This window comes from Chlorocebus sabaeus, chromosome 20 (genome assembly GCF_047675955.1).
Source record: "Chlorocebus sabaeus isolate Y175 chromosome 20, mChlSab1.0.hap1, whole genome shotgun sequence".
NCBI lineage: Eukaryota > Metazoa > Chordata > Mammalia > Primates > Cercopithecidae > Chlorocebus > Chlorocebus sabaeus.
In genome coordinates this window covers 69142473-69167173 of record NC_132923.1, presented here as the reverse complement: position 1 = coordinate 69167173, position 24701 = coordinate 69142473, and the positions used below count along the sequence as shown (strand labels likewise).

The following is a 24701-nucleotide window of genomic DNA, read 5'->3' as shown; positions in this document are numbered from 1 at the left end:
CACAGGGCACCACCTCCGCCTGGAAAACCATCCATGTGGTGGGGACAGACAGTTCCTTAGAAAGCACCATCTGGATTCAGGAACCTCAGCAGATAGGGACTGAGTTGGATGATTAAAACCTAGGGGAGTGGGCTCCAGACTGAACTCGGAGTGGTTTCCTTGGGTCATTTCTAATCTGCCTCAGTTTCCTCATGTAAGATGAGAGGGACCACCTCTTAGGACCTCATTTGTGCAAACACCAAATGTGTGTGCTTGCTAATGTCCACAGCGACACTGGAAAGGAAGTATCTCATTTTGCAGATGTGTAAACTGAGGGTTGGAGGAGTGAGTGAGTGTGGCCAACATCATGTAGGTACTAAAGTTGTGGAGCCTGAATTTAAACCAAGAATTGTGGATATTCAGAGGTGTCCACTCCTGAAATTCCACATAGGTTGCTAAGCTTCCTTAAAATGATGTTTGCAACTAAAACCAAGTCTTAATTTTCTATATAAGCAGTACTCATTGGGTAAATTATCTACTGCAAATTAAAAATCATACTTTCATCAACCCTTCTTGGGCTACTTAGTCTTTTGTATTGCCACATGGCCTGTGCTTAGGGGATTGTAAATGGATTTTGAAACTAGCTAAAGCAAAGTTTAATTGTCATAATAAATCATTATCAAAATAAATCACTAATATAATTCCACAGCCAAATGTAAATTATTTCTGTTCTAAGGCAATACCTCATTTATTGGCCTGAAGAAAGTTAGTTCTGAAAGATAAACAGTCACATGGATGGTAAGAAGAATCTGGGCCCAGAGTCAAGAAATTGAGGGTCTATCTAGGTTCAGGTGTTAGTTGGTTAACATGCAAGTCACTCAATCCCCTTCCCTTTCCCTTTCTGCATCAGTAAAACAAAGAGCTTGGATTAGGTCAGTGTTTCCTCCTCTTTTCAATATGAAGACTTTTTTTTTTTTTTTTAAATGTATAAGCACTAGCTTTTCCCTGCTCCAAAGACAGCTGTGTTTTTGGAGGCTAATGGTTATGAAAATACATAATAACAAGAAATTAACAAAAATGTTCTCTTTATTAATTGCAACAACATATTCATATACTTTAACAAGAGTGGTGCCATTACGTTTAAGACATTGTTACTCAGTTTATTGTCAATATGTGGCCCCTGTAAACAATGGCTCACCCTTTGCAATAAACTGTCCACTCCCCTTACCATTCTTTGCCTGTACACTTTGAACCTTTGCATTAAATGGCCTCTAAGATTCTTTTCAGTGTCAAGCTTTATTATAAAAGCTTTTTTTTTTCTTTTTTTTTTTTTCTGTCACCCAGGCTGGAGTTCAGGGACAGGATCATGTCTCACTTCAGCCTCAACTTCCCAGGCTCAGATGATCCTCCTACCTCAGCCTCCTGGATAGCTGGGACACGTGTGTGCCACCATGTCAGGCTATTTTTTTGTTTGTTTTTTGGTAGATACGGGGTTTCATCACGTTGCCCAGGCTGGTGTTGAACTCCTGGGTTCAGGTGATCTGCCCACCTCAGCCTCCCAAAGTGCTGGGATTACAGGTGTGCACCACTGTGCCCGGCGCTATAAGCAAATTATTTCTAAGAAACTACATACCAGATTTCCATTGTTTTGTTTTGAACAATAAAGCACATTTTCAGTTAGTGATTTTGTTTTGTGCTAAATCACAATCACTGTGCAACAACAGCCACAGATTAATTTATTCATTAGACATACACAACTGAAATCTTGTGCTAGGTTTATAGAGGTGAATAAATAGACTCAGTCACTGTCCTCACCGAGCTTTGGTCTATATCAACTCTTTAACAATGATCCTGAGCCCTCCCCACTTTATCTCCAGCCTCAACCTCCCCGTGGAGCTCCAGTCTCTAATTTCTACCTGACTGCTCGACATTCCACTTGGATATCTAAAATGTATCTCAAAGTTTACACGTGTAAACTTTGTAGCTCACACGCATAATCCTGGCACTCTGGGAGGTGGGAGGATCACTTGAGACCAGGAGTTTGAGACATGCCCGGGCAACATACACAGAACCTGTCACTACAAAAAATTTAAAAGGTTAGCTGGGCATGGTGGCATATACCTATGGTCTCAGTTACTCCTGAAGCTGGGGCATGAGGATTGCTTGAGCCTAAGAGTTCAAGGTTATAGTAAGCTATGATTGTATCACTGAACTCCATTCTGGGCAACACAGCAAGACCTTGGCTTTTAAAACAATAGAAATGGGACCAGGCGTGGTGGCTCATGCCTGTAATTCCAGCACTTTGGGAGGCCAAGGTGGGTGGATCACCTGAGGTCAGGCGTTCAAGACCAACCTAGCCAATATGGTAAAACCGCATCTTGACTAAAAATACAAAAATTAGCTGGGCGTGGTGGCAGGTGTCTGTAGTCCCAGCTACTTTGGAGGCTGAGGCAGGAGAATCATTTGAACCTGGGAGGCAGAGGTTGTGGTGAGCCAAGATTGCACTATTGCACTCCAGGCTGGGCAACAGAGCGAGACTCCGTCAATTAAAACAAACAAAAAGAAAAAAACCCCAGCAACAACACACTTAATATGTAGAAATCTCTGGATTCCACCCTGTATGCCTGTCAAAATCCTTCTTCCTGTGGCATTCGCCATCTCTGAAATGGTAATACCATTCATCCAAATGCTCAGGCCCAAAAGACTCTTCCTGTTCTGAAATCCTCTCCCTCAAGGTGATATCTGCAGACAGTTGATCACAATGACACAGCTGATCACAATGACCAGTATGATCTTCACTCAACGTAAGTTTACTGAATGCCTACTATGTGGTAGGCCCCATGTAGACACAGAAGACAGAGGGCAGGCTGACCTCACACAACTGATGAGGAGTATTGGGATTGCTATGTTGGAAAATCATAGAATAGGGGCTTTATCTTGTCCTGGGATCAGGGATAGGTTTTTGAAAGTGGTGTTCATGAGCTACATCTTCAGAGGAAGAGCCTGCATCAAAGTGGTGTACTTGTAAGTTAGAAATGTACTCATGAATACTCAAAATATCTGACAGATGAACTTCAGGGTTGAGGGAAAAGTTATGTTCTCATTCCTACAAACCAGAGCAAATCAGAGCCAGGCATAAACCAGACATAGTGAGTTCAGATATTTGAAGACCAAATGAGCTGCTTAATTTAAACCTAACCCAGCCAGGAAAGCCATTGTGAAACTGGAACTCCACAATGGGCCGGAAAGCAGTTACAACTCTGTTTTAAAGCTGCTTTTCAATCCTTTTCAAAAAGCATAAAAATGTTCATATTTTTTGACCTCATAATCTGAACACAGGGAATTTATCCTAAGGAAATAATCCAAAGTATGTGTAGAGATATTCACTACAGTATTATTTACTGAAAAATTAAAAATGAAGAATAAAAATTCACAAAACACAGGCATGGATAAATTATGGCATGCCAGCTGGATAAATGTACCACTGAAGGCATGATTTTTCAAGATTGTATTGCTACATAAAATATGTTCAGGATGTTACATTAAGTAAAAAATATATAGTTTTACCCGTGCTACTCAGAGAGTATATTAGATTATATATAAAATGCATAAAGAATGAGCAGAACATACAAGAATGAATTAATTTGCTATACAGGACTATGAATACTCTTACCACTGTTGTTTGAACAATTAAAACAATTAAAAATAGAACGAGTCTCCTGTATTTCTTTCTTGCTGATCTGGGGCAGGGGTCTGTAAATTACAGCCAGTGGGCCAAACCCAGTCGGCTGATGATTTTTGTAAATAAAGTTGTATGAGAACACAGGCATGCTCACTTGTTTATGTATTACCCATGGCTGCTTTCGTCCTGCAGTGGCAGAGTTAAGTAGTTGTGATAAAGACTGCATAGCCCACAAAGCCTAAAATATTTACTATTTGGCCCTTTACAGAACAAGTTTGCCAACCCCTGATCTGGAGTAAGAAAAGATCATGCTTCATTCTAAAATTTACCAGATATATAACTGCTACGGTTTATATGTTTGTGTCTCCCCAAAATTCATATGCTGAAATCCTAATCCCCATGGTGATGGTATTAGGAGGTGGTGATTAGATCATGAGGGTGGAGCCTCCATGAGTGGGATTAATGCCCTTATAAAGCAGGCTCAAGGGAGCTAATTGGCCATTCCCACCATGTGGGTACATAGCGAGAAGGCACCATGTATGAGGAAGCAGGACCTCGCCAGACACCGAATCTCCTGGAGCCTTGATCTTGGACCTCCACTGCTCCAAAACTGTGAGAAATAAATGTTGTTTATAAGCCATCCAATTTATGGTATTTTTGTTGTAACAACCATGAATATGAATGAACAAGGATTCATCCATATTTTATACTTTTATCCACCAGTTCTTAAAAAAAAACCCAAACTAAAGAATAAAACCATTCCCCGAAATTATTCTTCCCATTTGTTTCCATTTCAGTGTATATATAAAGCATTAACAGATAGCTTGTTATCTAATTTGAAGCTCAGTTCATTTTTATAAAATACAGACTGGGGAAACGCAACAGAGAAATGCTTCTTGAGTTAAAGATTAGTGCCAACAACTGAAAACCATTTTTTACAACTTAAGGTTTTGTTTGCTTTTTAAAGCTTCTCTGGCCTTTGGGAAAAATAAACAAGTCAGAGTTCCCGGCCATTCTGACTGCACACCTGGACTTCATGGCCATCGCCTTCTTGTGTAAGGTCACTGACACGTGCAGACCACATGGACTTAATTCCTCCAAGCTGTTCCTCCTTGTGCTACAAAAATGCACTGACCCTGGAAGAAAGTTCACCATATTCTATCCAAAGTCCTTCACAAGTTACCAGTGCTGTTAACTGCCTGGCCTCTGTTTCCTCTGTTTGCCAACAGGGGAAGGACTGATGGCTATGTTTAGGGTTAACAGCTCATTCTCAGATTCTGGGGGTGGGGTGGGGCTGGGATCACCCCAAACAGAAACTGATCATCAAAGGTCTTTGATTCCACCATCTTTGAGTCTACAACAAACTAGTTGTTTGATACTAGAATAAATTATTTAAAAATACTGTATAACTTGACAAAGCTCTAGAATTGGATCAAGGAAGTAAAGTCTAAGTAAAAAGTCCCAAATTGGCATTTGGAGGGCTAAATTTGGCTTGCGGACTGTTTTATTTGGCCTACAGAGAATTATTATATTTTTTAATGGAGCTAACATTCAGAAATTGGGAGTTTTCACATAAAAATCCAGATTTCTGGCTTCTTTACATAAAGCACATTCCCACGTGGCTGCTCGGTTGGAGCTGAGTAGCAGATGCTCTTGGATACGGCCTGGCCTCACCCGCTGCATTGCTATACTTGCCTGGGCCCACAGGTGGCTGAGGCTGTGACCGTGGGGTAAGTCATCTTTTGGAAAGTTGTTCCAATGTTTCAAGCAGGCAGTGGGACCAACATCAAGTTTAGGAATCAAAACCTTTAAAGTGCTGAGACTGAATTTTAGTTCTGCTTTTCTACTTAGAGGGGGCATCAATTAGGGTGAACCGGCAGATTCTCTAACACCCTTTTAGAAATGACCTAAGTAAATGCTCACAACATTCATAAAAAGACTCATCTACCACAATGTGCATTAATCAATTAATATCAAGAAATGTTTTATTCTCATGACCCAAGTTCTGTTTATTTCCCCTGACCTACTCTAAAATGATCTAATAATTTAATAACTATATGTTGGCATTTTCTAGAGGCAAGCTACTACACTCTACACGCACAAAGAATTCAGGAATTCTCTGGCCCCAAGGATTTGGTAATTCAGCTGGGAAGAAAACTCCCACACAGACCAAAGAGAAGCTTATAGCTCTAACTCTGTGGCAGGCACTGTGCTCAAAACGTTCATTCTCACAACTACTCTATGAGATAAGCACGATTATTATCTCAAAAGAGGAATAAATTTGGGGGCCTGAAAGGATAGGTGGGGTCCAAAGAAGTTGAAGAAAAGTAGCAAAGATGTGTATAATGTGATATAAGCTATCTAAAAAAAGAGAAATAAATATTTTTATTATAAATAAAGTCACAAAATTTCAGTGGAAGATCACTGGCAAATTATACCATTTGATTACTTTCTACATCAAAGAACACAATTTTCCCTTCTTGGAAACATATAATGATTTCTGGTGGTATATGGACATACACTTATTTTAATAGAAATAGCTCATGTTTATTTTAAACGTGATAAAAAGATAAAGATTTGAAAAAGATAATTACACATCAAACTAGTGGTTTTATGGATGATACTGTCTGAGACAAGGATAAGTTAAAAAGTGAGTTGATTTAAAATGGATTTAAAGAAAAACACTAAACATCTGATACTAGATGGTATGCAGGTCTGATAAATACTCTGATGGTGGCATGCAAAATACTGGTGTTTAGAATACACTACCTTACTAGAAGAGTAAAGATACAAGCTATCTACTTACTAATCAGGAAGAATAAAGGTTTCTTTTTGACTGCTTAGTAAAAAATTCAGTTACACTGGGTTGACTAAGAAAACATTCCTAGAGTGTTACCATGAAGCCACCTTCCGGGATCTGGAGAGTAGGAGTAGGGGAAGCTGGGTGAGAATGAAATGCTACCTATTGTTTTAGGAATTTGAATCTGGAAATCTCAGCGTCAAGATTTAGTATGCACTGAAGCCAGTACCTGAAGCAGAAGCAAGGTTCTTCGTGCTACTGTCAGCTGGGTGGGCAAAATAACATAAAAACAACAAATATAACAAAATGCAATACATTTTTGTTAACAATAAAAACTGCATCTAACCTCATGGCATAAATGTCTCCACACAGCAACTGACAGAGAATTTTTATTTGCTGCTAACGCAGCCAAATTCAACAGAAGTACAGAGTGAAACTCAGAAAAGCCTAGATTAGATAAAGACCATGACAGGCCAGAATGCCTTTGCATACAGGGATTTTGCAAGACCCAGGGAAGTAAGACAGTTTAGGTTCACTCACACCTGCCTCCATTTGAATTTGCTTCCTGACTGCCCCCTACTTCCCCTGAAAAAGCCCTATTTATGGCATATATTTTTAAAACTTCAGAAACTCAAAGAGCAATTAATTTAGGCTGCTGTAATGCTTAAGACACTTCTGTATTTCTATTCATCAATAAACTGAATTCTCTGTGTTTATAAGCAGGAGGTAAGTTATGAGGAAGACCAGTCATCCAGCTTTTTACAAGGATATTGGTCTTTAAGAGATTGAGAATGTTAGTTGCATGTTGAACAATTTTCTGGAAATATATCACAATAGAGAAAATGGCATTTATTTTGTCAGTGAAGTACTGAAAATGGTTAGTAGAAATAACATATTAAGCCACTTGGGTGTGTTCCTTTGAGTGAGTTTTTGTGTGTGTGCGTGGGGAAGAGAATCCTCAAAAGGCATTGCTTGAGTGATGATGACAGTACGAACAATAAACTTAACAGTATTTACTGGATGCTTCCTATGTACCAGGCACTGGTGCTACACAAGAATTACCTCATTTACTCTTCACACTAACCCTGTGAGGGAGTACTTCTATCATTCCCACTTTATGTATGGAGAAACAAAGGCATGAAGAAATCAAGTAAACTACAGCTAGCAAGTCACAGAGCTGGGATGTGATCCTAGGTAGAGCAACTCCAAGCTTTTGCTCTTAAATGCTGGTCCCCCAGGTGCCTTCTAAGCAAGATTGTTCTGGGTTAAACATCAGGGATTTTGTACTGCTAACTGCTGTCTGCAACTCCAGAGCCTGAAATGAAATTCTCAGGTGTCCAAGGAAAGGCAGAGGCTACACCTGGTGTTTCCTCTCCACTGCGCCCTACACTGTGCTCGGGCACTTCTTTAAATAACTGATTTTCAGATATACGAAGAATGTTTGTAAGAAGGAGCACCAGTTTGTAGTCTGCAGAGAGGGCCCACATGTCTTAGTCCAGCTGTATGGAAACGGACAGAGACAAGGCATGGTTCCAGAATCATACATATGTGACTGCTACTCATGGGGCAAGAGCTAGGCGGACTCAGGTGTTTTTGTGAAAGGCCATACAGATGCTATCAATATCTCATTTCATCCTCACTAGAACCCTACAAAGTATGTAGCATGTCCCATGCTACAGATAGGAAGAGTGGACTTTGGTCATCTGCACCAAATTACACACTTAGCAAGGGGTAGATCCAGCATTTGAATCTCTACCTCCAAATCTTCTGTCCCTTCTAGCATATCTCCTAAGAGACTGTGATCCTGTTTAAAACTATAACCAAGAGTAGCGGCTAAGTTCACAGGCTGGAGCCAGAATGTCTGGGTTTGACCAGCTCTGCCACCGACTTGCTATATGACTGAGGGCAAGTCACTTATTTTCTCTGTACCTCTTTCAGTATCTGTAAGATGCGAATAATAATTGCACCTATCCTACTGGATTGTATTGAAGAATGAATGTACTAGTATTTGTAAAGTGTTTAGCACAGTGCTTGGCACATGGTAAATATTTACTTAAGTGTGTGAAATAAACAAAAATGTAAAACTTTCTCTTACATGGGCACTTAATACACAGATGACAAATAAACCAGGGTAATAGATGTGTCATCATGGAAAACTTAAAGTCAACTCTTGCAGTGGCCAACGTAGCAAGCCCACCACAAACACTGCTGTGGGACCTGATAGCTTTCCTCTGAATTGCTGATGTGAAGAATACATTTGGAAGAGTCCTGGACTTTAGTCTCAGATCTGACATGAATTACTGTGCGACTTGGAGACAGCATTTCACTCTTCTGGGCCCTGCTTCTTCCCAGGTGAAAAGCTGCCCCGGTGACCAGGCAGCATGGCATGGGGAAGGAAAGAGCCGAGAAATGGTGTCCAAGCCCCACAGGGTCTGGTTCTCCCATATACGAATTTTATAACTTTGGACGAAACTGCTTTATTTCTTTGCATCTCTATTTCTTCTAAAATGGAGAAAAGGGTGTCTGTCCCCTTATTTCACAGGGTTGAGGGCAAGTAAGAAAGGGAAGGTTAGAGCCCCTTTGCAAACAGAGCTCTCCACGGGCATCTCCTTTGCTGGGCAACAGGTGGATACTTAGTAAGTATTTGTGGTTTCCAAGTCACTGTAAAAATCTAATAAATAAATAAATACATAAATAGATGTTTGTGGAAATGACGTGCAGCACCTACCATTGTCTGATGTAGCTTTCTTTGTTACTTGTTTCTCCATCCCCCTAGAAGCTAAGGTTTCTGAAAGCAGGGACATCTCTGTCTACATCCCTGCAACTGGTAGAGTCAGTACTTAATAAATACTTACTGACTGGATTTGTGGGAAGTATGAATACATGAACCAATGAATAAATGACTCTGAAGTTACATGAGAAGCAAACAAACTTACCTAAAGATACTAATGAAAGTCCAAAGTCTTAAGAAACAAGGTATGTAGGACTAAAGCTCTTGGTGTATTGTATCATCTGACTCCTCTAAATTCTTTTCTTTGGAGAGGTGGTTTGGGCGGAGAAATGGCCGAGTTAAGATACTATAGGGTTGTTAAATTAACATACTCAGCAGGTCCACAGACTTTCTAAAGCTGAATACCAACTGGGATAATTAAAGGCCAGAGCCTTCTTTTTTAATTGACTCTCCAATAAACTACCTGCTGACAAAGGCATAGTTAAGTTGATTCCTGCAAGAATAAAGAAACTTTTCTCTTCCATTCTTAATTTTTTAAAAAGTCCCCACTTTCCCCTCTAGCTCAATGAGCACTTAAATTCACCAGAATTAAAAGGAAAGTTACCAAATATATATATATATATTTTAAACTAAGCAACATCCTTTCTTCCCAGCAACCAATTCATGAAGGCACGGAAGTGGCTTGTGCTGAGGAAGGCATCTGGAGGGAGCTATGGGGGCGGGGGAGGTGGTCACACCAGCTCTTCCCCAAGGGATGGAGAAGTGCCCAGGAGCCTCCCTCATTACTCTCCATCCCTGTGGTCTAAAATAAAATCTGCCATCTAAAATATACTATTCTAAAAATAGGGAGTTTGGCTTAAATACACCAGTTGGTGTTTTGATTTTTAAATTATGTGCAAAAAATTATACTTAAGACCCAGAGAGTATTAGTAAGTAATTCAAGGAGGTTGCCATTTTATTTTGATTCTAAAGTTCTAAAATATTTATTCTCTCAGAATCTGAGGAAAGGTGAAAAGAGACAACAGAAGGGGGGTAATATGATGTGGAACGCTTAAATTCCAGTTTGAAAGTGAAAGGTAACTAAACATTTCTAAAGCAAATAATACACTTTAAAAGTGTGTGTGTGTGTGTTTTTCGTGGCAGGGGCTATGCTATAATTCACTATAAATAAGTAGAAGAAAAACTGGTGAGTTTCAACTTAGTTACTCCTATCTTTCCTGATGTCATTTTGGGATCCAACTTCTTTGCACACAAAACTGCAAATAATTCCTAATATGCAGTTTTTAAAGCATAAGGAATCTTTTTTTTTTTTTTTTTTTTTTTTGAGACGGACTCTCGCTCTGTTGCCCAGGCTGCAGCACAATGGCACGGTCTCGGCTCACTGCAACCTCCGCTTCCCGGGTTCAAGTAATCGTCCTGCCTCATCCTCCCGAGTAACTAGGACTACAGGGGTGTGCCACCATGCCCAGCTAACTTCTGTATTTTTAGTGGAGATGGGGTTTCACCATACTGGCCAGGCTGATCTCGAACTCCTGACCTCAAGTGATTCGCCCACCTCAGCCTCCTGAAGTGCTGGGATTACAGGCGTGAGCCACCACGCCCAATCCATAAAAAATCTATTGAGTATTCGATGGCCCAAGACTGTATTATCTTTGGAATAAGAGTTTTAAAGCCTCCCTCATCAGGCATCAATCATAACCAGAATGTATTTTCAGAAAGGTGTGCTATTATATTATCTTGATTAATGAATATTAATTTCACATGAAATTGGGCTATTTTAAAAAAGCTTTCACTTAATGAGAATGAGGTGGGTGAGTAGTGTTATAAGAAGCAAGTATTAATGCTATCTCCTTCTGGACAGAAAGACTGAAGTACCTAAAATGTTTGATTTTACACGTGAACTTTAGCAACACAATTTTCAGCTCATCTCTAGACTATAAAGATTTGGACTTGTGTGTGGGTGGCATCATGTGTGGACCACAAAAGTCACTATCTCTCCTCCTCTCCCCGGAACAAACACCCACAAACTGATGGAGATGCTCTAAAGGTTAAACTAGATCTTCTAATTGTCCAGGAACGTATGCTATGCAAACAATGTTGGCTCCCTGTTCCAAGGCAGAGCTATTGTGGGACTTGAGGCTGCTGGCTATGAGGATGGTGGGGAATAGTTCTATTCACTGGGGCAAAGTGGGAACCCAAAAGAGGGTGGCTGAAATGTTTTATTATCCCAATCTTCAGAGAACAAATAATTACAGAACATTCTATATCAGAACAAGAGCCTGTTAGTCTGCATGGGGGAGGGGGGGAGGGCAGGGAGAGAAAAGGCAGAGGGCACAGATAAAGAACTTTCCTTTCTTGGGGGCAGGGAAAGGAGAGAACCTAAAGAGTGGACTACAATTCACTTTTCGAAGGAGTTTTCTATTTGTAATATGTTTCCTTTGAAAAGTGGAAGTTCTGAGCGTTTGGGAGTTTGGTTATAGATCAAGAAATTCTTAGCTTTCCAGAGTTTGGTGGCTACCAATCAAAGGTCAATCAGATATGAAAATCAGAGTAGTCCTGAAACCATACCATAGGCTACTGGGAAGATGTAACATGCTTTATAAAAAAAAAACTATAATCTCTTGCATGCATTTTTCTCTTCAGTGAAACACAAGGGATATGAGTTCTTTAAAAGAAGTAGCAAGAAGGGCACAAAAAGCAGAAATCAGGGCTTGGGGGGACAAGAAGAAGAGAGGGTGGAGGAAGAAGTGCAGCGTCTCTTGGGATGGCAGCTGTTTTATTTGCACCCTCGAAGAGTTCCTGAAATAACTAATATGCACTGCCATTCTTGTTTTTCCAGTGGTGATTTCATCCAGTCCCTATAGAAACTCAGAATTAAATGTCATGGTTTTGTGTTTTGGAAAGCAAAACTCTCCCCCAAAACAAGGGAGTTCTGAATACTGCTGAGAGCATGTGAGATCTGAAAAGTCTGCAGAGTGCTAATCATTAACATGCTACTTTTGGAGGCAGGACTGCCCCTTTCTTTGCTATCACATTTCCTTCTATTTGATCCTGCCCTGTCCTGGTTTACTTTCTGTTTCTCCCACTCATTACCACGCATTCTTCCGTAACACATGTGAAGTCCAGAATAGCCTCTCCCTTTCGGTTGGCCAACTCAACACTTCCCTTACAAACTCTCCTTTAAAAAAAATCATCTCTGACTTATTTTCCAAGGCCTTTCCCTCTTCCCGCTCCCCTGGGGGGGAGGTGGGGGAAACCACCAAACCCTCCATTTCTTCCTGAATAATGCAGGAGAATAAAGCAGAAGTAAGGTCTACAGACATTACTTACAGTAACTGCAAATAAAAAGGCCTAAGAAGAACAGTCTGCTAATTTGGAGGCAGACAGATTTGGGTTCACATCCTGCCTTTGTCATTTGCACATGGTGAGACTATGGATAGGTTGCTTAACCTTCCCCTAAACCTCCGTTTTTTTCACCTGCAAAATGGAAGTTTACATTAGGGTAAAATTATTATTTTAAGATAACAGTATTAGGAGTTTTAATGGTAAAGAAAAGCCCTTCCAGGGCTGTAAAGGGAATTAAATGAGACAAAGCACATGGAGTGCCTGGAACACAGTAAGCGCTCAATAAATGTTTGCTGCTACTGATGATGATGTAAATTCTTTGAGGAGAAATGTCATCCTTTCCGCCACTGCATGTATAGTAACAAGGATTCAGTGCTTCTCAAAGCTAAAAGATAGTACCAGGAGGAAGGGACTGGGTACAATTGTTCGCTGATTGCAGCCCCCAGGAAGCACGTCTCAGAGGCAGCCTGCAGAACAGAGCAAAGGGCTTATTTTAGGAGCCTCCAGTCAGGACAGACTGGTTGATCTGGATGCCTCACCCAGCAAGGCAGCCTCAGCCACACGCTTCTCTCCATAGGCTATGGGCATTCCCAGTGGGATGCACCACAGCCCCAGATTCCGGGAATTTTACCCACAACTTGTTCCCCTCTCCTGATCTCCCTTCTCCCTTTTGGAGACCTCAAGGCTTGAGAGAAATGAAAAGCAACAGCTTGCCTGACAAATAAGGTAAGGACTCTGCCTCTCAGGTGCTGAGTCACTGGTTAGGAACTGTCCCATCTACAGACTCTCCCAGAAAATTACACAAAAACACAAAGTTGGGCTCCAAACCTTGGGCACTCTGAGAAAGGCTCTGATTCACCAGGGTGTGCTTCAGAACTGACACTCTGGGGACAGAAGGTACCCACTGCCCAGCCTGCCAGCAACCTATCTTCCTTTAAACAACAAAAACGAAGCAGAAAGAGGAAAAAAGCCTGAACCTTTCCTAATAAGGTAATACCATATGCCATTTCTAGTTTCAAATTGCTTGGCACACCAGGATCATATGACATTCACTGCAGCTACTGCTTCATGCTTGTGTGAGGCTCTCCAGGAAAAATGAGAGAGTCTTTGGTGTGACTCTGGGGATTACAAACGAATAGGGAACATGCTTTGCCAGTGGAACCCCACATTTTCCTGATTCACCACACTTGCCTCACATTCCTCTTTCACACTGCTGCCTGCAGGCCTCTTGCTTTGTGGGCTCAGGCATTGTAAAAGTTCTCAGGTTGCTTTGTATGCAGGTTTTCTCTCTCCAACGAGGTGCACGCTTTTTAAGGGCAGAAACTTCTTTCTTTCTTTTGTTTTACCCTGCTATGCTTATCACAGCGTAATCCACCCAGCAGTTACTCAATAAATGCTTGATGACAGACTAGTGCTGACAATTTTACAGATCAGTAGGTGATCATTTTATATCATTAGCCCCCAACTTACAAATCAGCAGGGTTTCAAAAGTTGGTTTCAAAAAAGGTATTTATGGAGCATATTTTCCCATAGAAACAGTGTTATAACTGGGGCTTAGGTTTCCAGGCCCGCTTATTTCTCAGAATATCGTATACCTACTTATATGCGGTCTTAGTGAGCTCTCTCATTTGCCTCAGACTCGCATTAGACTGCCAGTACATGTGCAGGATAAACTCTAGTTTTTTCAGTTACAGCAATGCTGACTTGCACAAATTTCCTTTCCCACTTATTAGTCGTATTTATATTTCATGACACTATATGTAGCAGCAGGTAATAAATTACTCATCATACACTTTAAAAATAACACTAACCGGTAAGGAGTTATTTTTGTTCCTCATTAAAAAATATGCACGCACTTTTGTTTTTCCTTTTATATTAAAATATTTTTCAACAATTTTTAACCTCAGTTATTATTTGGGCCACTCCAGACTTTCCCAACCATTTACACACATTGACCCCCTCACCCACCCACCCACCCACACATCCACTCATAGTCTACCTATTACCAAAAAAGATTTGTAGTATAAATTATAGCCTCCAGGACTGCCCATTTACATGGATACACACACACACACACACACACACACACACACACACACACACACACACAGTAAAATGCATTCTGGGCCACTAAAAATATTTATTATCCATTATAGAAATGAATGACATTAGCTTTCAAAGTAAAAGCTATAGTTGTTCAACAGAGAGGCAGAGTCTGTGAGCCTCTTCTCACCACAGCATAGGAAGAGTGTTTAATGGTCTACCTCTGGGAATAATACAGTATCTGAAGAAAAAAGCTTGCAGTGGCTCAGGGGGGCAGGACAATCACCTTCAGTTGCCTGTCCCACAGTGAGGGTCTCTGCCCAGTCTCCTCCAGAGCCTCGAGAGTGGCAGCTCTGGGGGAACACTGTCCCCTGTCCAGGGTGGGGTCTTCAAACAGGTCAGGGTTGCTGTGTTTGGGGTTATGAGTACAAAATAACATGCACACAAATGTTGACTGGTGTATTGGTTCTTGGATACTTAGGTAACCTGAAAAGCCATACCTTGACCCTTATTCCCATTCAATGGCATCCTGAAGAGAAATCTAAGTGATTTTCCAGCATAGCTTGCGAGACATCTCTTGTGTCTCTAAGGCTGGCGGAAAGAGTTATCACGCAGATGCTCTAGAAGAGTCAAACCCAAACAATAAGCAAACAGAAACCTCTCTCCAGCCTAATGTGCTGAACACGTGTACTAAATGAGATGAGCCTCTCCCCATTTTCTGGAGTTCACAGCTGTCTTTCTAAGCTAAGTTGGCATTTAAGTGGCACAACAGAGATGCCAGGTTAATGGCTGTGAAGGATGACAAGTATCAGTATGGTTGTATTACATCTGTCTTTTAGCAAGAGTTACTACCAAGACAAGAAACTGCAATCTCCTCCCTGCCCCATAGCACCTCATAGTTATTCAATGTGGCCCATCCTCAATTGATTACGCTGACCCTTTAACGAGAAGTTCTGATAACCATATTCTTGTTAGTAGGCCTTTTCTTTGATCAGCTCTTACAGGCAATCTAACATATACTCCTTCACTCTCCCACCATTTGGAGAAATATAACTGACTCAATGCAGTAATTAAGTACCCCGTATTCATCTTTCCTTGGCGTTCAGGATGTTGCTCTGGCTCCAGGTCTCACTTGAGAGAAGAGGGCAGTTGTCTATAAGTAGCAACTATAAGAGACTTGTCTGAATGTACCAGGATCACAACAGACATTCTGAAAGTTTACTTTGATTGTTCACTTTGTCTCTGAAAAATGCCAAGCATGTAGGAGTTTGGGGTTAACAAGTCACATGCAGTCAGATCCCCCTTCCGTTGAGCTATTAGCTATTATTCCAATTTAAGGAATGCAGGCATGTGGCATGGAGGTTGCCTCTTTTCCTCTTGCACTCATGGTAGACTTCCCTAATGGATCAGCACTCACAGCAGCTATCACTAATGAGTCATGGTGTTCTTTCCTATTGGGCCCAGATGTGAGTTAATTAATACTTCTTTTCAACACCTCCCTCCAATCACATAAGTTGGAAACAATGAACTATTTTTGTTCTAATTGATTTCATATACTTTAATTTCTTTCCTTGAAGCAACTGACAGTTGACTAAGGTATCATTACCTTATTTTAGCAACATTCTCTCTATACTTCTTAGCTAATTCCTCCACTAATCTGAGCTATAAATAATATGGGCTATCACCCATTGCCAGACACTGTTAGACACTAAGTGCCAATTTACGTCCCCGTGTCCTTACGAAAAGCTCAAGGCAGGGAAAGGTGGCTCAAATCTGACCTGTATTACGGCTTCCAGTAACCTTCCCAGGTGACTGCTACCCTGAATTAGCGGCCTCCCTTTGCTTCCTACAGTGTCACCACTGCATTCACTTTGTGGTACTACAATGGTCTGTCCATGTATCCTCTTCCCTACTTAGCTTCACAACATGTCTTACTCACCTAGAACAATGCTGAATACAGGGTGGGTGTTTGGTAATTATGTTGAAAGAATTTTTTTTTAAAGTTCTTGTTTTCAAATGCAAGTTGAGCATCCCAAATCTGAAAATCCAAAATCCTTCAAAGTCTGACACTTTTTGGGCCCTGACATGACACTCAAATGAAATGCTCACTGAAGCATTTCAAATTTGGGATGCTCAACTGGTAAGTATATAACGTAAATATTCCCAAATCTGAAAAAAACCTGAAATCTGAAACACTTCTGGATCCAAGCATTTCAGGTAAGTGACTCTCAATCTGTACTTGCTGAGTTTCAATTCATGCCCTACAGTGAACATGACCTGTGACAAGCCCTGTGACTGGAGGAAATTTTACTTCCTAAAGTAATGAGTAGCGGGCAGGCCAGCTAGAATTGAGGTGGGGGCCACGGCAGCCCTAACACCTTCCCTGAATCAGCTGTTTGCATGCACCTCCTCTCCAAGCATGGAAAGCATTCACAGCTCAGCTTCTGCCTCCATGCTTCACTGCTGGGTTTGCTGTTTGCCTTTCTGTGCCTCCCACACTGGACTGTGCGCTGTATCCCTAGCACTTAGTAAAGTGTTCGGTCAGTGGTGAATAAAGATCTTTGAAGGGTCTGTACTGAAGAGACCACTGGCCTGAGACTGGAGAATGGGGAGCTACTTCTAGAACTGCCCTGATCCCCTTGGGTGGTTTCTGTCTGGGTTGTTTCTGTGGTGTCGGTGAGAGAATGCCTGCCCAGCAGGACAGGTGGCGGGTGTTAAGTGTGGCAGTGTATCTGAGCACTCCGCCAGGGTAAAGGTAGGCGCTCCCTTCTCCTCTTCAGGAGGCTGCCCTACACGGGCTGGTGTTGTCATTCCAGCATTCCCGCCCCTTTGCCCACTCTCCTCTGGGCCACTTTGTGCAGTTCAGTGTGACAACTTGCTGTTCCCGCTTGTGCCCGGAGGGTTGTGAGCTCCCCATCTCTGTGCACAGTATTTCCTTTCCTTCATCTCTCCTCACCTTCAACTCTGCACAAATTCCTGGGCAGCTGGAGGGCAAGGTCTTGGCCTGGCCCACAGGCGCTGTGTGCTATGGCTGCTCGGTCACCTCTTCAGCTTGGTCCCGACCACGCCCACCTCCCACACACTAAGCTCCGGTCATACCTGAACTCATCATTCCTGTCACCACCACAAACCTCCGCCTACTGTTGTGGTCTCCAGTTCAGGGAGTGGCACTGTCATCTGGGCAGCTGCCCAAGCCAGACACCCCAGAGTCATTCTGGACTCCCCACACCCCCACCACATCCCTTCTTCTGTCTCTAAGTCTTGCTTAAGCAACCTCAATATTTCTCAAATTAGTATATTTTTACCCCACTGCCCCACTCCAGTTGAGACTATAAGCAGCTGGCCACTGGATCACTGTAGCACAGCCATGGTTGTCTAGCTGGTCTCACTATCTCCCCACAGAACCCCTTCAATCCACTCTGCACACCCAGAGTGATGTTTCGGTAAAGAAAAGTTGACGTGACCCTCCTCTTTTAAAGCTCTGTCCACAGTTTAGACATTGCTTCCTGCAGGAAGCAGTGCTGATACAGGAAGCCACAGCACCTCCGTCTCTCCCATCAGGACACCAAGCACACTTGTGGGTCTTCTGCGTTAGAGGCCACTCTGTGAGGGCTCCCTTGCTCTCCTCTGAGCAGTGGAAGGTTTTTAATCACTCCTTCTGTAGCATGCACTCCAGCCTGCTACTTGACAGCCATCTACTCCCTCGTCTCTGCTGGTAGAACAAGTTCACTCTTTCCTCATGTGATGAGGGTAAATCCAGATTGGTCTAGGCCACAGGGATGGCCCCAGACCACTTATGAGTGTTTAGCGGCGGGCATGTGCCCCAGTTCTGACCAGCGAGACATGAGGGGAGGTCGGCTGGGGAGTTTTGAAAGGTCTCTTCATTCACAGAGAGATGCATAAGAAACAGTTCTTTTTATCCGTCCGCCTTGGCATTGTTATGAGAGGATGGGATGCCTACAACCTTTCTGTACCTAGGAGGAGAACTTGCTGATGCTCTGAGGATAGCAGAATAGGTGGAAAGAGCTTGATGGTGCTGGGCTTCTGAATTGCTGAACTGGAAACAGACTCTATGTGGACTTCTTTTTATATGAGACGGTAAGTCCCCTTTGGTTTAGGCCATTTTGAATTGGGTTTTCTGTTACTTGGAGCTCAAACAGATTACAGATTCTTGGGCACTTTTCACTGCCTATTTTGTCTTAGAGGTACTTACTAGGTATAAATCTGTTTCTTTTTTTTAGACTGTGGTCTTTTTAAGGGCAGCATTTGCATTTTGATAGATCCTTGTATCTCCCAAAGGCTGGTGGCTTGTCCTATTCTTGAGCTTGAATGAAGAGCCAGCACCGTCTTCTGGCCTCACACTGTAAGGTCTCACAACCTGTAGATGGGCCTTCTTCAGGGGCTTAATTTGCTTCATTTATTTTTACAAATGTTCAATGTAGGAAGAAACATGAGCAAAATATAAAAGCTCTACAGTCCACTTTAGGAGGCAAACCTATCACATCCATCCTTACAAACCTCACTGTACTCAACACATGCTCTGCGCAAAGTGGATACTCAAAATGTTTGCTAAATGAATAATTTAATTTGCCTCTGATGAGTCAAGAGCACTTAGGACTTTTATAACATCCTAAGGTCATAACGAACAGTAATTACCAACAAATAGTGCTAAATATATCCTGGTTCTAGGAGATCACTAGTGGTAAGTTTGTGTTTGTTTATATGAGAGCTTTGATCCACCAAGATGCTAAAGCCTTAAAATAGAACAAGGAGAACTAGGCTTTGTACAGTGAAGCAAAAAAAAATAAAATTTGAGCAGCAGAGCTGCCCACTGGATGTGGGCTGAATGCCCATCTTACTTGGGCCTGGCCTTGGGGCTCAACCAGGTAAGACTGACCCATTGTCCTCAAGGGGTTTAGAGTCTGAGGGTGGGAGGAAGAAAAACAGACAACTTCAAAAGAGTGCAGTAAATGTCATAATAGGTAAGCTAGAGGGTGCAACAGAGATTCCAAGGCCAGACCTGATGCATTGAGAAGGTCTCTCAGAGGAGTATCTGAACACAAAGGGTAAGTCTATCATTCAGGAAGGGACAAAAATAAACAATAAAAAAAAAAAAGAAGAGTAGCACGATCAGGTCTGTAGTTTATAAAAAGCGGATTCTGACTGTAATATGAGGTAGGAGAGACAAGGCTGAAGTCAGGGAGGCCAGTTGAGGGGCTGCTATAGTAATTCACTGTGGAATACCACAGGTTTCTCAGGCTGGAAACAGGTTAATGACAAATAATGTCAGGCCTGGGTTTTCAAGAGCATGTGGTGCTGTGGCTGCTGCTCAAAGGATGCTGGCTCTGGACACCAGCTTCCCATCTTCCGGGTTCAGGTTGGGGAGTGGGTCTGACTTGGAGGCAACATGGTAGAATGTAATGGTTTTAACCTGGTATGAGCTTGAGTTCACGTGTGTGTGCATACATGTGTGATGTGATGCTCTGCCTCCTCATTTACCACATCCCAGTTAGGTGAGCACAGGAATAGCTCTGGTCCCAGCATGGCCACAGATTCTTCTGTGATCTAGTTCAAAGGGACATACATCTTTGAACCCCACTTTTTTCACAGGTCCTATCAAGAGGCTGCGCCACACAATGTCTAAAACCAATCAACTGGTCTGCCTGGGTCATCTGCACTGCAAGGTTTATGATTCTCTGGACCAGGGCTTCTAAGCCGGTATACCCTGCTGGTTCAGGTATGCCTCAGCCCCAGGTGGCCAGGCAGGGCCTGGACCATCCAGAGCCTCCAGCTGTGGGCATCTTCCTCCATGCTATAATATGACTTTTCTAAGTGTGCCATTCAGGTTGAGTATCCCATATTCAAAACGCTTGTCACCAGAAATCTTTTAAATTTTTGGATTTTTCTCAGATTTTGGAGTATTTGTATATACATAATGAGATATCTTGGGCATAAGACCCAAGTCTAAACTTGAAATTCATTTATGTTTCATATACACCTTATACACAGAGCCTGACAGTAATTTTATGTACTTTAAATATTGTATATGATACAAAGTTTATATACACTGAACCATCAGAAAGCAAAGGTACCAGATAGGGAATTTCCCACTTCTGGGGTCATGTCAGTGCTCAAAAAGTTTTGAATTTTGGAGGATTTCAGATTTCTGGATTAGGAATGATCAACCTACATGAGGAAATTGGCAGGAAGCACCACTCTAGACAAGAGAAAGGAAAACATTTGCATGAGCCCAGAATCCCCTTTGGCTCATCACTCGTCTCCTTCCATCACTCAAGTGTCCACCAGCTCTTTAATGACAAAGCCAACGCCAACCTACTTCCAGCTGCATACTGGCAAGGCAACCAAAGACCGACATGGCTGGAAGGTGCCAAGCAGTAGGGCCAAAGGGACTGTCACAAATGGGAGCCTTTCCACTAGGGCTTTCTACCTCATGCCCTTCTGCCTTCTGGGGGACCTTGCACTATATTGACTGTTGCCTTCCCTCCAGAAGCTCCAAACTCCCTCTCCATCTCCTTTGATATCTGTGATTTTGGTCACAGTGGAAAAAAAATCTTGTATTTAGAGGGAGAAAAATTCAGAAGGAAAAGTACTGCTTTATTTGAGAAGGCTGAACTAGGGGTCCCCAGGGACACTGGGGAGCGTTGAGAAGTTCTGAGAAAGATTTGAGATGGCTCAGCTCACTTAAAAAGAAAATGCAGCAATGCAGAAATGGACAGGGGTTACATAAACAAGTCTCAGGGCTCAGAATTGCAGGTCCGAAAAGGTGGTTTTAGCTTTGGGTTTCCTTTTTTTTTCTTTTTTCTGAGACAGAGTTTTGCTCTTGTCACCTAGTCTGGAGTGCAATGTCATGGTCTCGGCTCACTGCAGTGTCTGCCTCCCGGGTTCAAGCGATTCTCCTGCCTCAGCCTCCCACCACCACGCCTGACTAATTTTTGTATTTTTAGTAGAGGTGGGGTTTCACCACGTTGGCCAGGCTGGTCTCAAACTCCTGACCTCAGGCAGTTTGCCTGCCCAGGCTTCCCAAAGTGTTGGGATTACAGGCATGAGCCACCACGCCCAGCCCTAGCTTTGGGTCTCCTATTGCAGCAACACATTAGAATAAACAACCAACCAAACCCTTGGGACTGAACTATTACACCTAGAGAAGGATTAACGTGGCCTGGGTCCTGCTGTCCCTCCTCAGACTTAGTATTTCGCCATGATGATGAAATACCATTGGCTGGTAGCAGCGGCCAGCTCGCTAAGCTGGGCAACCGACCCTCCTCTGCTTTTCACACAACTTGGCATTGGCCTGGTGTCAGGATTGGGGAGCATGCTGCACAGGGGCTGAGTGGCTGCCATATGCACACTGGAGCACACATTGATGGTACAGCAGAGAGGGCTGGGCTCATCGCTGTTAACCCATCAGCTCTGGCTTTTAGATGCTTGAGAGATGAGGCTGGACACAACTACACCAGAATAAACCCACCCAAAAAAGTCCTTGACAGAAAAACATGAAGCAAACAAAATCAGCTAAGATGCTCCCTGTGGAAGTGTGACTTGAGAACATTCGCCTTTTCCTGACTGCTCCAATGGAGGAATACCTTATTACTAACAAAAAGTTAGGAGTGATGTATGGGAGCTAAAAAAGTAGACCTCATGGAGGTAGAGTAGAATAATGGTTACCAGAGGCTGGGAAGCGGGGATGAAAAGTTGGTTAAGGGGTACCAAAATACAGTTAGGGAGAAGAAGTAAGTTCTAGTACCTAATAGTACAGTAGGAAAATTAGAGTCGACAACAATTTATTGTATATTTCAAAACAGCTAAAAAAATTGCAATGTTCCCAACACAAACAAAAGATAAATGTCTGAGGTGATGGATAGCCCAATTACCCTGATTTGATCATTATACAATGTATACATGATCAAAATATCACATGTATCCCCCAAATATGCACATTATACAACAATAAAAAATGTTTTAAGAAGTTAGGGGTGAAATCCAGCACATGGAACAGCATATACATCCCACAGTACTAAATGGAGGCCAGAGGGCGTGTGGCTTTTGGAGGGAGGAGTGTCAAGGTCTCTACGGTTCCTGCGTAGACAGTCTTCTCCGTGTTGGTTAACTATAGTCTGATAACTACTCACCTCAGTAAACATTTGTCAAGTGCCTAACGGCATCCAAAGTACTGTGGGAGACAATACGGTGCAGCCATTAAGAAAACGAATTCTGGGCCAGCGCAGTGGCTCCTGTAATCCCAGCACTTTGGGAGGCCGAGACGGGCGGATCACGAGGTCAGGAGATCGAGACCATCCTCGTTAACACGGTGAAACCCCGTCTCTACTAAAAAATACAAAAAACTAGCCGGGCGAGGTGGCGGGCGCCTGTAGTCCCAGCTACTCGGGAGGCTGAGGCAGGAGAATGGCGTAAACCCGGGAGGCGGAGCTTGCAGTGAGCTGAGATCTGGCCACTGCACTCCAGCCTGGGCGACAGAGCAAGACTCCGTCTAAAACAACAACAATAACAACAAAAAAAACGAATTCTGGAATCAGGTAGGCCTGGGTTTGTGTTTGGACTCTTTCACCCATTCTCTGTGTGACCTGAGAAAGCTATGTAACCTCTCTGTGCCGTGGTTTCCTCATCTGTAAAACGAAGGTAATAATACTACTGACTTTATAGGATTATTGTGAGAATAGTACTTAAAGCTCCTAGAATAATGCATGATCTCTACTAAGTACTTAGTATCTGTTGGCTGTTATTATTATAATCTTGGTGCACCTCAATTTCCCCATCTACCAAATGGACATAAGAACTGTATGTACCTCACAGAGTTGCTGTGAGGGTTAAATGAAATCATGCAAGTATGATGTTTTGTATAATACCTTATGCATAATAAGCACGCTATAAATACTAGTCATTGTTATTCCTAGAAGTTTCCCCAAATTATTTTAAAAAGAAGGCACCTAGATCTAAATGACAGTCCATGTAACAAAGAAATCTCTTCCTTGAGCAATCTCAGTGAAGGCCATTTTTTAACGACGCTCACTCTCACTTCCCTCCACTCTGGGTCCTAGTCATGTAAAAAACACTCTGCTTTGTGTTGACTAAGCTCCACAGTGACATTCCAAGGAGTTCTGGTGTCCCTCCAAATATTCGAGGCTGCCCTTTTAACCTGATACTGATACCCTGTCCACTCTACTGTTTAAGGGGCTATTTAAAAATTTGGCTTTGTAAAACAGGGAGCAAGGCAGAAAGCCTGCAAAGCTTTAGCAGTTGGCGTGGCAAGGAACAGAAAAGCAGCATTTTACAGTATCAAATACCAGAAGTAGCCCTCATAGCCACTAACTTTGTAGTGCTCTTCCCTCACTGTGGCAAAGTGCCGAGCATGTTACATGCATTACATTACTGAAACCAAGGCCCTGTGACGTTCCCGTGTGTCCAAAGTGCTAGCTGGTATGAGCACAGCTGTGGGCTCTAATCTATGGCTTCGCTTCAAAGTCCATGCATGCAAATCCTGGGCAACTCCCTGCGTTTCCAAGGCAACCCAATCAACTCATCCAGAGGTAACTAGCTTCCAATAACTGTATAAGCTCACTCCTATCATTTGGCAGGTTGTAGGGCAATCAGTTCAATTTATTTTTATTTTTATTTTTTTGCTTTCTCTGATATTTGACCAACCACGACACCTAGTGGCCAGTGGAGCACAAACATGGGTTGCCCGAAAAGGCTGATGGACGGGTGACCTTGTTCATGATCAGGAAAAACATGATGGATCGTGTTCAAGGTGAAGAAACCAAATGAAATGAAGCAACTTGCCTAAAGTCAAAGCTAATGTAGAACTGTGTGGAAATACTGAACCTTAGCGTTAGCGCTCGTATTCTGATTCAGACTTGGCCTAATTTGATCCTCAGCAAGATACCTTCTTCAGTTATTCAACAAACATTGACTGGGCACCTCCAGAGTCAGGCACTGTGCCAGATGCCAGGGACATGACAGAAAGCAAGAAGGACACATCTCGATCCTTGCAGTTAAATAGGAGGGGGAGGATAAACAGGAAATTCACAAGAACACCACCAGCTAATATGTATTAAGGACTCTGCTTCAAGAGTTTGATATAC

The 24701-nt window shown here is 42.5% G+C and overlaps 1 protein-coding gene and 1 long non-coding RNA gene across 6 annotated transcripts in view; one reads left to right on the top strand and one right to left on the bottom strand.

Moving 5' to 3' along the window:
* Nucleotides 1–24701, bottom strand: part of GNG12 (G protein subunit gamma 12) — a 128737-nt gene that overhangs the window by 34989 nt on the left and 69047 nt on the right. The gene's annotated exons all lie outside the window — the stretch shown is intronic.
* On the top strand, nt 12469–20486 carry LOC119625288 (uncharacterized). The gene is made up of 3 exons (XR_005241424.2): nt 12469–13527; nt 18559–18678; nt 20191–20486. It is a non-coding gene; the product is annotated as an uncharacterized lncRNA (long non-coding RNA).